The sequence below is a fragment of the Sebastes umbrosus genome, chromosome 16 (assembly GCF_015220745.1).
Source record: "Sebastes umbrosus isolate fSebUmb1 chromosome 16, fSebUmb1.pri, whole genome shotgun sequence".
NCBI classification, from domain to species: Eukaryota; Metazoa; Chordata; class Actinopteri; order Perciformes; family Sebastidae; genus Sebastes; species Sebastes umbrosus.
In genome coordinates this window covers 8,601,219-8,615,993 of record NC_051284.1, presented here as the reverse complement: position 1 = coordinate 8,615,993, position 14,775 = coordinate 8,601,219, and the positions used below count along the sequence as shown (strand labels likewise).

At 40.4% G+C, this 14,775-nt stretch overlaps 1 protein-coding gene across 3 annotated transcripts in view; it reads right to left on the bottom strand.

The window, feature by feature from the left end:
- Nucleotides 1–12,080, bottom strand: part of lrfn5a (leucine rich repeat and fibronectin type III domain containing 5a) — a 148,570-nt gene extending 136,490 nt beyond the window's left edge. For all 3 annotated transcript variants that reach the window (XM_037746742.1, XM_037746741.1, XM_037746743.1), the window contains exon 1: nt 11,069–12,080. The gene's annotated coding sequence lies outside the window, so the exon portion shown is untranslated. The remainder of the gene's footprint in view (nt 1–11,068) is intronic.
- Between the last annotated feature and the right edge of the window lie 2,695 nt (nt 12,081–14,775).

The following is a 14,775-nucleotide window of genomic DNA, read 5'->3' as shown; positions in this document are numbered from 1 at the left end:
GGGGGAGTATTTTCCAAAGAGATAAAAACACACACACAGACTGCGCATGTACAAAATCACACCTTAATTTGGAAACTATTCTATTTCTTATCACCCTCATTTGGGTTTACACTACATACTTTGTGTTTTAGAGTATAAAAACCAGGAACTTGGAAGATAAGAATCATGGCAACACTCAAGAGGATTTTGTGCAAGACACTAAACTGACATCATGTCCTGCACAATGGACATGACATGATGGTTTGGCACAATATACAAATGCTGCTCTGCAGAAACCACAGACCACACATGTTGTCAGCATGTTTTGCTATCAGAAACTGAGGACTCACAGGCATCTAGAGTTGCACAAACTCAGCAAGTTTGCCGGCTGTTCTGTAGGTAGATAAATGCAAGGATGCATACGGGGAATGCTTAATGGTAGGCCATGAAATGTAAGTAATCTGGCTGCATTTACACTAAACATCACAATCAGGGGTGAATTCACAAAGAATGGATTGTAGCCGCTCATAGCACCATAAATAACGCATCATTTACAACTGCTATCTGCTAGGGATGTCACGGTGAGGAAATTTTCCCACCAGTTAATAAACTTGTGACAGCACCGGTGTTTCCGATTACACTGGACATTTTACAAGAAAAGATGATGGTCAATATCTGTAGAGCGCTTACTTTGAGCTTTAATGTCGGATGGCTGCATGTCTGGCCTCTCCAGTACGGCTTTCATGGCAAGGCCGCTGTGACCGCTCCATCCTCCGCACGGCGATTGCCTCATTAACATTATGGTTCCCTGATAGCATTGGGTTAAATCCAAGGTATTGCTAAATAGGCGCTTTTGCTTTTCGCGTTGACCCCAAATCCTCCGCCATCGTCTTGTCTGTCAACTCTCTCTCGTCCCGTGTGTGTAAAATCTGACTCCTGCTACTCTGTGCTGGGACTCCGTACTGACACTTTCACTTTCAGTTCGTAGTATCCGTCATCCGACTATGTATTGATAACAATTTGTTGGTTTGTTTATATAATAACTTTTTTAATTCATTTTTTTTCTCTCTTGTATTTTTAAAAATGACTTGTATTTTCCATGACACAAATGTCATTGAATCCCAAAATAAATGAGATTCAGTGGACCATAACAAGGCCTTCGCCAGGCTACAACCACTGCTGCCATGATCACTGTAAAGTCCGGGCGTGACACCCCGTATAAATGCGCTTCAGTTACCACCGACTCTGTGAAGACGCTAATAATTTCACTGTAACTGTGTATGGCTATGAGCGTTGATCTTTGTGAATTGGACTGTTTTTGTAAAGAGGATCATTTGCATAGAAAGGGGTATCTTTGCACCATATGGATATTACCTCATTTAAATACATGCAAATAGCACCGGAGGATCAGGACGCTATTTGCTTGGCAGCGCAGTTAGGGTTGCATTTCACCTTTTTGCTGGTGCTTTGAGAATTACACGGTTTCTTTTTGTCTTATTTGTGAAGGTTTAGCAGCCGCAAAAGCAATCCTTTTGCGGATTCGCCCCTCGATGTATTGTAGTTCACATAATGTTAACATCAATGTGTAAGATGGACATTTTTAAATGTGTATGTCCCAGTCTGATCCTGCTATGTCTGTCTACAAAGGGAATTTCACAATATTTTCAAATGGCAATACTACAAAGCATCTCTCTCAATTTATGAAAAGCTTTCCCCGGCATTGATGTTTCACACATTTTACCCTTGGGATTTTTTTTTTCTTTTTCAGAAGAGCTACTGTACTGTTGGATTGAGTAATCCAAAGCAGTGTGTTATGGAGTGTGGGCCAGTATCATAGATTGAGTGCCATGTCTGGTGGCGGAATCCCCTACTGACAACTGTGTTGCAATATTTATAATTAGTACTATGATGACGGGTCCTGGATAGGCTGGAAAGCTTGCATCATAATTCCTCTCAATTTTATCTGTTTTATTACACTGAGATGACTCATGTTAAGAAGTATATCTATCTGCAGCTCATTAGTAAAGCACTCACAGTGGCTCTCTCTAACACTGTCCCACATAGAGTTTATACAGACATTATGTTGAAGCAGTACAGACCTTGTACAAGAGCAGAACTGGCATTTACAGTTACAGTAAGGACGAAACAAACAAATGTAAACGCAAATGCCATGGTGAACCTGCTATAAAACATCCACTGACCATGAAGCTGAAAAAAGTGTAATTGCAGATGACATGATATAACAACCACCAAAATCAATGGAAATCGTTCAGCCTAATGAGTGCAGAGATAGCCACAATTCAAAGCAGCAATCATGCTTTTCTCTATGCATAAAATATGGATTAATAACTATGTAATTATTAGACAGTGTTACAATTATTATCAGTTTCTGAAAAGATAGAGAAAAAAATCATAGAATCAGTGTTAAATATGACAGCATAATAGGGCCATCGTAGGTAAAGATAATCATTACAGGGATGGGGGTAATATTCCGTGGAAAAATTCAGAATTTACAAGAAACAAAAACTCAGATATTCTCTGACATTAAACTGGTAAATTAAGGAGAAAAAGCTGACAAAGTTACGACAAAATACTTGGAAAATAGTGTTTTTTTGTTGTTGTTGTTAATGTCAGGGAATCACATCGCTTCACTTTGCAAGGTTGGATCATCCTCATCGTACCACAACTGCATTGTTAAACACTGCACTTACATGAGCAGCCGAGTGCGAAATATATGAATTATTTTAGTATTTATTTATGTTCATAAAAGAACATGAAAGCAAGCGTGTATATGTATCTTTCAGGACCTTTGCCTCGTTCAGGAGCTGTCCATCAGAAAGAGATCGAGAAACTGCTATCTTTAGGATTTATCTGATTGGAAACACAAAACAGGTCTAAGATTAGGATAATGTACCATGCATAGTCAGCATTATGCTCATAAAAGAACATGAAAGAAAACATGTATATGTATCTTTCAAGACTTTGACCTTGCTCAGAGGTGGTTAAATGTGTGACTTTATAATCTCAGAGAATATTCAAGTTATTTTCTAATAAAAGCGTGAGTTTGTTTCTCATAAATTTACAGCTTTAATCTCAGATATTCAAATTTTCTCTCGGAATATTATCCCCCTCTCCCAGCTCCGTAATTTGTATTTTATTTTATTTTGTTTTACCTACAATGGTCCTAATACACCGTCATATTAAAATTTATTTTTTTGCATTTTTCCTCGCATGAATTTGGAATTTTTAATTGTCCAGACACAGTGACAATGATTTAAATATTTGATATTCCTGTACTAACCATGGCACCATCATCCCCCCTAAATATCACTATGTCACGACGGGGTCTAATCGCCAAAGATTCTTCACAATTCTAACTTTATTGTGCAAAATGTAATAAATTGATTTTTTCACTCTGAATGAAGTCTCTCCTGATTGAAATAGCTTCTGTTTAAAGGGGTCAGAAGCACACACAGGTTGCTAAAGGTTGATTTAAAATGCTATACAACAGTGAAGTTCTACCATTATTTCTTGTTTCTTCTTTCCTGTTTATGAGACAGAGATTGACATGGCTGCATATTTTATCAGCTCTGAATACCCTTTATTTACCATAATGTATAGACAGTGGGATTGTGGGCAATGAGCCAGAAGCCTGTCTGTGTTGTATCACATTCACCCACAGTTATCTATCCTGAACACAGCTCATTATCACCCAACGTGTCTCACATCTGTCATGTCACCAACTCCTCATGCTCGCACACAGACACACAAGCTTCCTCCCCGCTGGCCTCCTAAAGCAGCTTCTAGTGTCAGACACGTCACGGGTGATTTTGAAGCAGCAGGTGTGTGGAGAGAGGAGGGGTAGTGTGGCGGGGGGATCATATAGGTGAGAGAGTCATTTAACTTACACAGGAAAACATAAGGAGATAAAGAAAGAACCAGTGAAAGTGAATATCGACAACTGAATATAACACCTAAAATTCTATGCATTTACCCAGGCTGTTCTATTCATAGCTATATCTACGAAAAGTAATAGCTTGCTACAGGAATGAGCCTCTAAAACCCGGAAATGAGCATTTTAGCTCTTCCGGTTCCCTCTTCTGGAAGGTAATGGGATTTTTGAATGGGTTTTAAGTTAGATGCCTGAAATAAGGTATGTGGTTAACACAGGCTTATGAGGTTTAATATTTAGTTTTATGATATAAAATATGTCAGAAAATACCTCACTCGAGAATTTTGAAGGCTTTATACGTCTTAAAAAAGGAAGATGCTAACAAGTGGCTAAATGAGTCTATTAATCATCATCACGCGTGGTATAGTTTGTTTGTATCCTAACGTTAGCTTTATACTTCTGCCGATTTATGCTTCAAAAATCATAACAGTGGTGTTCATTTGTGGATATTATTTTACAGAACAAAACCTGTAAGTGTCATAAACGTTTGTTTTCCACAGAGCTTATTTTCTGCAATAATCTAAAACCAAATGGAAAAAATTCCATTGGCTTTTTTTTCGGGGGAACCAGGGCGATGCTAACATCCAGGTTGGCCTACAAAGTAATGTCATCCCTAGAGAACTCTATGCGCTATAATTTGTATATATCCCACAAAATCAATTTGTATGTAATCCACCAAATTATGAACCAGGAAGTATAAAGAGCAACAAACGCCGCATGGGGAGGATGTCGGGGTGGATGTGTCGGTCAAAAAACACCAGTCTTTTGTCCAGGAGATCAGTGTTCATATCCTGTATGAAAACAGAAGTCAAAGTCACATCCGTAGTTATTTCAACCCAAACCATGATTTTTTTCTCAACCTAACTAGGTAGTTTTGTTGCCTAAATCTAACCAAATTGTTTCCTGTGAAGATGGAAGTTTATTTTGAAAAGATTGTATGTATGTAACGAGCGAAAATTTGACACGTGTTGCTGGACATTCGAAGGAAAACGCACGCAAAATGAGAAATAACTTTTTGTAAGATATCATAAAAAAACATTGTATGAGGGTGATTTACCACATGTTTTACAAAGATGACTTGTTGCTGACCGCTGCAATGAAAAAGCATATGAGCTGAATTTCAAAGAAAATGCCACACAAACCACAGCAACAACGACAACAACACACAAATCTATTCTAATGTAATTAATGACTTTGTAATGGATTTTAAGCAGGAACTTAACTAGAGCTACCAGCCAGCCAAAGACTAATCCCGCCTTGGCAAACACTTACGGCTATTTATTTAGAGTCACTGAGTTTTATCAGCGGTGCCAGCAGCACTACTTTCTGTCAGCGAAGCAAAATATTAATATCATTTATATATTTATGTTATTTCAAGGACAAAAATGCCTTTAGTTGTAGTTGCATGTAAATTGCCAGAACATTTATGAATGCAATATATCAAGAATATGTGCATTAGAATTCTGGATGAAGTCAAAAGAGTCAAAAAATACATTAGTGTTAATTATTATTATGTTTTATAAGCTAACTTGTGTAACATTATGAGCTGTAGGGGGGTTATACGTAATAAATGCAGGCTGAGGTAAAGGCATTGCCTGTTAATATTTGATCAGTTAAAGTTTTAAATTAATCCTGAATTCACACTGCATGAAGGGTGAAATGTAGAGGATATGGTCCATTGTCTTGGCAGCTGTTTTGTAAAGAGGAGAGAGTTGTCTGGCTCATGCCAGAGTAACCAGAGTTGCATTAGTCAGGTGAGATGAAATTAAAGCAGACCTGTTCCAGGTTTGTAGAGGGTAAGTAACGTTTGATTCTGGATAGGTTACAAAATGGAATGAATGACAGTAATAACGCCCTTTACCTGACCATCAACTCCGTATGCCAAGTCAAAAAGAACACCATGACTGCGTAACATCCAACAGTATGTCAGATCCCCAAGGTCTTTCTGACATGTAGCGGTAGCTTCAGGAGGACAAACTGAGGGACAAATGTGGGACTTGATTTTATTCAGTTGCAAAAACTTCTGCAACACTTATGTCAGGGTCAATCAGCTCATTCAGGGTCAAACTGGGAGTCATGTGCAATGAAAGGAATTGTTCCATTTTTTTTCCATATTTTCCAAATGAGATGAGGACACGAGATGTAACCCCTAGGCACACACTGGAGCTGGTTTCTGCAGTTGAATATGTGGAATTTCCTATCTCAACTGAGCAAGTTCGATTTAGGTAGGATTTAAAGCAGTCAAGGGCAGACACAGTGAAGCTGACCCAGTAATACAGGAATTACCTAGCACACTAAGTCAACATATATCTTGATAAAGTACATTTTATAGAAATTTAATTGAGAAATTATTTATGGATGATATAACAACAAAGTAATGTCTGTTTTGGGATAATCAAGCTAATCAAATCAAGGTAATTTGTACCATTGTTGCAAAAATCCTATAAAAATGTATGGTTGTCAATTTGCAACAATGTCCAAAATGGCCCATTTCCAGCAGAGATATTGAAGAAAGAGAGCTACAATTGTTCAAATAAATGGTATGGCAAAATCTCAGATGATTGAAGAATGTATTTATCGTTGGATTGCCCAACCGTAGTTGACGTTGTCGATAGCCACCCTAAGATTTAATCTTACATCTAACATCTAAACCTACACTGAGGTTCTGCTGTTTATGAGGTACCATTTGTGATCACATTGGAAGGTGTTAAACTCTCAGTTCTAGACATATAATAACTCATTTTCCATGCAATATATATTTTCTAAAACCTTGGAACAAAATGGTAACTTAGATATGTATGATCTGTATCAGTATATGAATCAACTGAATATGACCTATTGTGCTTATTTTCAGGTGCATACTAATATTTTGGGTTCCTACTAGAACATGTTTGCATGCTTTAAAGCCCAGTCTGCTCTGATTGGTCAGCTGGCCCACTCTGTTGTGATTGGTCAACCAAACCAAACTCTTCGGACTCCGCTTGTGCTCCGCTCTAACTAACTTTGTTTCAGGGCATGCCAAACTAGCCGCAAGGCAGGTATTGTGCAAATGTGTTACTTGGTGACATCACCACGTAACGGAAGAAAAGGCCAGACTTCAAGCGAGGAGTTTCAGGCAGTTCAGGAGCAGTGCTTCTGTGGGGGAGAGGAACTCCCTTTGGAGTGGACTTTGGGCTTTGTAACTTTGCAGACCTTTCACATGCACAAAAAACTATATAACACACTAAAGGAAAGGGAAAAAACACAAATATAGGTATTCCTTAATAAATTGTCTCATTATCTTCTGTAACACTAAAAGTAATCCCCATCATAAATGGCTTGATAAACCAGATTATTATCTTCAACTGGTTTTCAGAGCAAGAATTTGGACATGTCTTCAGTTGAGATCGTCTGGAAGATTCAGTCTGACTTGTCAATCATTTGCGTTTCAGCTGATAGTTGGTTGGGTGAGAAATGGAGGAATTAAAAAAGCGTTTGTCTTTGTTTCCTCCCTTTATACTCACTGATGGCATTTTAAAGACATATTGTTTTAGTTGATAATGACCAGGCGCTCACATGCACACTCTCACACAATTCCAGTCACCCGCACAATCAATCCAGATGTCACAGCGTCAGGGCAGCTTCCTATAAAGCCTGCCTCTCCACTGTTAATAGGAAATGTTCCCTAACATCTGTGGTCTCCATCCCTGCTATCTCCCTCTCTCTCTCTCTCTCTCTCTCTCTCTGTCTGTCTCTGAGCAGTAGAATAAATTGAATTAGAGCTCCACCACCCACTCCACAGGATCCTGCAGCCCTCTGTCAGATAGCTAAACAGAATGAGGGAGAGAGAGAGAGAGAGTTGCAGAGAGATAAACAGAGGGCAAGAAGAAAGGCGGGTATAATAAAAATCCCCCCCGCCCCTATAAAGAATAAAGAACAGTCCTTACAGCCTCTTTACTCCCCTGTACTACTGCCTGATAAGAGCCAACACATTTTGTTTCCTTTTCTGGAGGCTTTTTGGGGTGAAAGAGAGACACAAAATAATGAGAGAGAGGGGAAAAAATAGAGGCATCTGACTCACCTATGGAAATTATCTTTTATTATCAAGATAGCAGTGGACCAGATGTTTATTGGCAAGTTCCCTGCTCTTAAAATGCAAATATCGAAAACTAAGTGAAAGCCAGGAGAAGCTGTAAAATATAATCTCTTACTTTCCCCCGAACTCAAAAACCTGTAACACAAATGCGTTGCCATTCATCCTGAACCTAATGGCACAGCAAACCACTCCTTTTAGACGTAAATAGGAGGCTAAACACAACTAAAATGGACTGAAAATCACCGGTTTCCCTCCCTCGCTCAGTCACCCACATGCTTTTTCTAGAGCCGGGGATGCATTTGCATAATGCCTCCATATTCACGGGCCATTAGCACCAGCATGAGTGGCCCGCGTGCGTAAATGTATCGCCTTGATCAATCAATGCGAGCTACTGTACCAGTACAAACCTATGCAACTCCAATCCAGCGGAAGATAGAGCCACGGGAGAGAATATAAAACATGTCATGACATGCCACCGTCCTAAATTAGAGACACTTTAAACTCCCTCATTTGGAAAAAAAAAGGGGTTGATTAAAATGATAATTTGAGATAATTTCTACTGATTTACTGCATATTATGATTCAATTTCATGACTTCTCAATTGCAGAGGATGCAGGACCTGTGTCAACAGAACCCATTGGTATAAAAGTAGATGTTTTCAGTGCAGCTGCTCAGGAAAACATGTTTTAAGGTGCAGATTTGACAGGAAACCATGATAGAGCATGCAGTCATTACTCATTTTCAAATACCTTCTCAAGTAGGGATGCACCGATACCGATACTGGATCGGCTATCGGATCGATACTGACTCAAATAGCTGGATTGGATATCGGTGACAATGGGGCCTATCTATTCAATTAGATTCTATGTTTACATACTATATACATTATAAACTGTAATTGTAATCGCTGTTTAAATTTTGTCTAGTTTGTTGCTTCATTAAAAAGGTTCACACCTGTAAATCATGTGGATTTTGAAGATTTTTCAACCAATTTGTTGGTGTACGATTCATTATATTAATAATAGATAACAATTCACAAAATGTATATCTATTTATTTGTTACATTTGTTTTACAAAATTAAGAATGATCCCAGTCACTTCAACTCAGTGAGGCATACAGCTTATTAATTAAACACTGGTATTGGATCGGTACTCGGTATCGGCTGATACCCAAAGTCCAGGTATCGGTATCGGTATTGAAAAAATTGGATGGTGCATCTCTATTCTCAAGTCATGAACACGCTCAGTGGACTTGGCACAAAACGGTCATTAAGCTCAGATCACAGAGTCAGCCATATCATACAGTAGGCAACATTCTAGCATATCTCACAATAACAAAAACAATATTTCATTCATCGGGATGGGTGCCATGTTTCTTAAGCCCTTTGGTGTATCATCTCCCCCATAACGTATACATCCCAGCCAAAGGACCAAGCAGAATTCCAAACCCCCAAATCCCAAATCCATGAAACAAATATGTGCACAAATACATGTGCATATACATGGTTTAAGCCAATTTTCACCTTCATTGTACAGTACGTCATCCTACATCCCATATTCATCATGTTTCCTGCTCCAACAACATGTTTACAGTAAGCATAGCCTCTTGTTGCAAGGACAGCTTACAGTAGAATATGCTTCCACTACCACAAAGAGAATAAAACAGCATAGTAGGATAGAAGTGCTAGTCCTTCAAAGCAAGTAAACACAGTGTTTGTGCTGAAAATGGGATTTTTTTTTTTTAAATGTTGTTTTGTATTTATCTTGTTCTTGACAATTTGAAATAAAAAAACACAAATGATGAGTAATGTCTCACTACAACACGTGACTATGCAAGTTATTATTAATAGCAAATGACACATATTCACAGTCAGCTGAAGGAGAATGTTGAACACTGACTGAGATGCACCTTTTAATTAGAGTATAGTGCTCAGTTAAACTGTGTAAAGTGTAAACTGGACCCTGCTGTTCCGTTCACTGGTGTCACATGTGCGGTATTGTATGTCAGGACGCACGTGCGCGCGCGCCTGCCATCATTCGAAAACTGACAAGTGACGTGGGACTCGCGCACGCATTCAACACACACATGCATGCAAACACACAGCATACAAAGGACACAGAAGCTCCATCTCCATCAACATCATCATCATCTATAGCGCTTTGTGCCAACAAGGTGCTTGGGTTCAGTTGCGCACAATTACGCACAAACACAGATGCACTGTTTTTTTGCACTGATTGTTGAAATCTTAGTTCACAGTTGCATATATTAAACTGTATAACCCATACATCACAAAGCCTAAACACATATACATATCCGTTCAGGTTCAGTGTGGCGCACAAAACGCACACAAATGTTTTGTGCGTTTATTCGTCAATAACTCGCTTTATCCTTAAAGTGCGCAAAAACCATCCTGTAGCCTATACCTGACAAGTATGTACTTGCTGAAGACACACTGCGCGCGCACACAAGTTATCTCGCTCTCTGGCGGCACTAACACGCGCTCATACGTGCGCGCGCACACACACACACACACATACACACACACAGACGTGTATTCACAGCACACAACTGGGTGCAGAGCTGCTGAAACGTAGTCTTCTGAAACTAACCTACGTCTGGCTCCACCAAAAACGGTCTCAGGCACACACACGCACACGCACACACACGCGCACACACACATATCTTCTACAACTTAGCTCAATTTTGACCTTGCAATGTTCTTTGCAACAGCACCTTCCCTTGCTATCCACATCCATCCTCTCCGTCCTCTCTGCCTCCCTCCCAACCCATCCCAGCATCCAGACTACACGTCTCAACAAGGAGATCTAGAAATAGCTCTACCTCTGCCCCCTTTAGAAATAACTCTATACCTGTGCCCCCCCTTTCCTACACCTCAGCCAACCACCATTCTCCCTGCTCCAGCAGACGCAGTCAAGAGAGAAAGAATTCGAAGAAACAGAGAGACAAAGATAGACAGGGGGGAGGAGGAGGAGGAGGAGAAAACCAAACCGTCATTTTACACGTAGAATAGAAAAGAGATAATAAAGAGTTTAAACTTTACCTCTTGATTATGGTTCCTTCTATTCGGCGGGTGTCAGGGCGCAATTAGGTTTCCAAATCCCATCATTTTGAACGACAGTGGTGGTGATTCTAGTTGTAAACTCCAACACAAATAGGTTCCAGATACAAGAAGAGTGCGCCCCATATATATATATGTTTATGTCGAGGTAAATGTGCGTAATATCCTTCGGGTGGCTGTAAATTCCGTATGGGTTTTTATAGTTCAATCCGGTCTTCCAGAGGGGTGCGTCCGTTTTGCATTCTCACAGCAACCCGACGACTACATCCTCCTCTTCTTCTTCTCCCTCCTGTCGCTCTCTTCTCTCTCTCCCCGGCTTTTTCTCCCGGTTTCATCCCTCCATCCACGGGGTGAGAGGGAAGAATCCCATCCGAGAGAAACTGAAATGATCCCCCCCACTCCTCCTCCTCCTCTTCTTCTTCTTCTTCCTCTCCTTCAACCGTTTCTTGTCTTCTCTTTTTTTTTTCTCCTCTTCTTCTCCTCGGCAGTGCCTCCTCTCTCCTTCCTTCCTTTTCTCCCAGCCGGTCGCTGTCCTCGTGCAGGTGAAATTTGAAGAATTCCACTACAAGAAAAAAAAATAATATCCCAGGCAAAAAGGGCGTAAAAGTGTAATTAATCCAGTGCGTAATGGACGCAGAGTTTTTGAAACACTCCTAAAAAATCCACAGTTGCGCCTTTTCCTGCTATGCTGGAGACCGTTAAACCTTTGTAATAAACGGCTTTTTGGATATTCACTTCACAGCCTCTAGTTCTCCCTCCGTCTCTCTCTCTCTCTCTAAGTCTCTCCTTATGGCGCTCACCCTCTCCTAACTCGACTCTGCGCGTCTCCTCTGCAGTCTGGAGTACAAGAGAAGAGAAAAAGAATAGAATAGAATAGAATAGAATAAAGACGAAGTAACGTCCCGCTGAAGCTGTCTCCAGGTCACTTGCACCGGGATCTTCTACCGGTAGTCTACGGTCCCGCTGATCCTCCTCAGTGCTCCTCGCCGGTCGCACCGTTAATCCATATAGCGCAGCGGGCAGCATGACATGTGTCAGGTTTGATAGAACCAAAGAGTGCGACTTCCTGGTGCTGTTTTCAAAATAAAACCCATCAGCTATTTATTGGACACTATATTTCTTATCCATAATCTAGAGATGATATGTCTTGCCTCTTTGCATTATTTTTTACACTAAATGGTAAAATGGACTTGCATTTATATAGCACTTTTCTAGTCTTCCGACTACTCAAAGCGCTTTTACACTACATGTCAGCATTCACCCATTCACACGAATATTCATACACTGAATAAGGTACCAACTTTGCCCAGCAGGATTTAATTTAAATACTAATTCACACAGCAATTTGGGGTTAAGTGTCTTGCTCAAGGGCACATCGACATGCGACCCAGAGCAGCCTGGGATCGAACCCCCGACCTTCCAATTGGTGGACAACCTGCTCTTCCATCTGAGCCACAGCCGCCCCCACACTAATGTCCCACCAGAGTGTGTGATTTTGGTCAACTGCCCAGGGGGAATATCAACGCGTTCTCATTCCAACTCGTCACATACTGACGCTTTGGCAGACTCCTCGGTGTCACTCTTTTCGGTTGCAGTAAACACATGCTTAACGTTGACAAGTAAACAAAAACAATTGCTGAGGTTCCAGCAATAAAACCACTTTAGCAAAAAAAAAGACATGGGCTTAAAAACTGAAACTGAACGTTGTGAACACGGGACACGAACGGCAGTCTCCTGGATGAAAGCCCTGTGTTTGTTGGACCCATTCACCTCCCCTTATGCCCGCCTGGAGTGTGCGTCTTTTCACTCTTAAAGCTACGTCACCACACTCCCCAGCTCACTTTCCCTGAGCGTTTGGATGGGTTTACAATGTAGTTCATGGAAAGCCCGGTGCTGGTGTCAGCCACGCTGACAGCCGTGACAAAGCATCAGTATTTGACGCCCTGGGAATAAGAACAGGATGGGAATATACATCCATCATCTGAAAGTGCTTACCTTATTCAGGGTCGCAGGGGAAGGGGGGGGCTGGAGCTGGAGCTGGAGCCAATCCCAGCTGACATTGGGTGTACGTCCTGGACAGGTCGTCAGACTATCACGGGAATATCACACATAGAGACAGACAACCACACTCACATTCACATGGGCGATTTAGAGTCAACAATTAACCTAACCTTTGGACTGTGGGAGGAAGCCGGGTTTGAAAGTGTGACCGTCCAGCTGTGAGACACCACTATTGCAATTTATGCACCACTAAATGACAATGGAAGTGAAATGGCCATAATAACCTAATCGTAGGACAATTTCTCATTAAAGTTTGAATTCTTTCAAAGGGTTTTTTGATGCTCCCATGCTATTCCTATATAAATATGTTTAATTTGGATATTTTAAGGTGACATTGTGCTATATAGCCTACATACAACATGCACATAAAGGTGGTGGTGGTGGTACTAGGTCTCAAAAGGGGTCCACCATGGCTCATTTTTGCCCCAGGACACCCAAATGGATTAATGAAATTGATGATTGATTAGTTTAAATAGGGTTGATGAAATTAATTTACAATTGCTAGCGTGTCGCTATGGTTCTATTCTGGTTTTACAGGCAGTAGTAGGTAACTGGTCAATGATATAGCTTATAAAAATAAATCCATCTGGTCAAAAAACTGATATCAAGACACAGGTAAAAGGTAATCATGTCAACAAAGTTACTCAAAAACAATTGACTTGACTAGATAATAAAGTAATTATATCAAACTACCCACTACATATATCACCTTTTTTAATATAGATTAATATACCTATCTATATCTATCCGCCTATATCACGTATATCATCAAAAAGAGAGAAAAACACACAAGCAGGACAGAGAAGTTTAGTGTGATTATGACCCTACCTTGCCATATCAAACCAAAACCTCCCTGTGCTTCATAAACTCGAATGACACCTACTGTGCCAGTGCTTTTATTTTGAAGCAAAAGTGGCCTCATTTCCGGACTGCGCCTTGGTAACCTAGTCTCACTTGACGCACCTTTAAGCCTGCTGCATGGAAGTTGTTGAAACCCCTCTGCACTAACGCTCTGTGGCAGACTACACACTCTGTCAGCTGGACGGTACATGGGCTCACATGAAAGTTATACTAAACAGCTTTTTGAATATAAATGTAATACTAATAATGATCCTAGCATTACATTTTCTTAACCATACTCTGGCATTTGAGAAGGCGTTTCTCTGTGTGACAGAGGGGGAAGTCTAAAAGACTGACTGCTGTTATACAGAATATTGTGTAGAGTTTGAGGGTATAGAGATCAGAGAAGAGGGGAGGGGCAGTTAGTAACAAACCCATACAGTTTGTGGATGGGCTTCATCATCAAGGTAACATTGCATGTCTAAAAAGAGAGGCAGGTGTACTGTACAACATCATTTTTTTCAAATTAAAGCTGCAGTGGGTAGAATTGGAGCAAATATGATTAAAACAAGTTATTTTTTATAAAACGGTCACTATATCCTGACAGTAGTGCATGAGACAGGAAATCTGAAAAGAAAATAATGTGTCTCTCTGTCCTTCGGTGTCCTCCGTGTCAAACGATCAAATGGCCAAACTAGGCAGCGCTGATTAATATGAATCCATATTCTGTTACTGTAATGCCTATTTCTCGCCTCATTTGCTTTCAGAAACATCTTATCATGTACTGT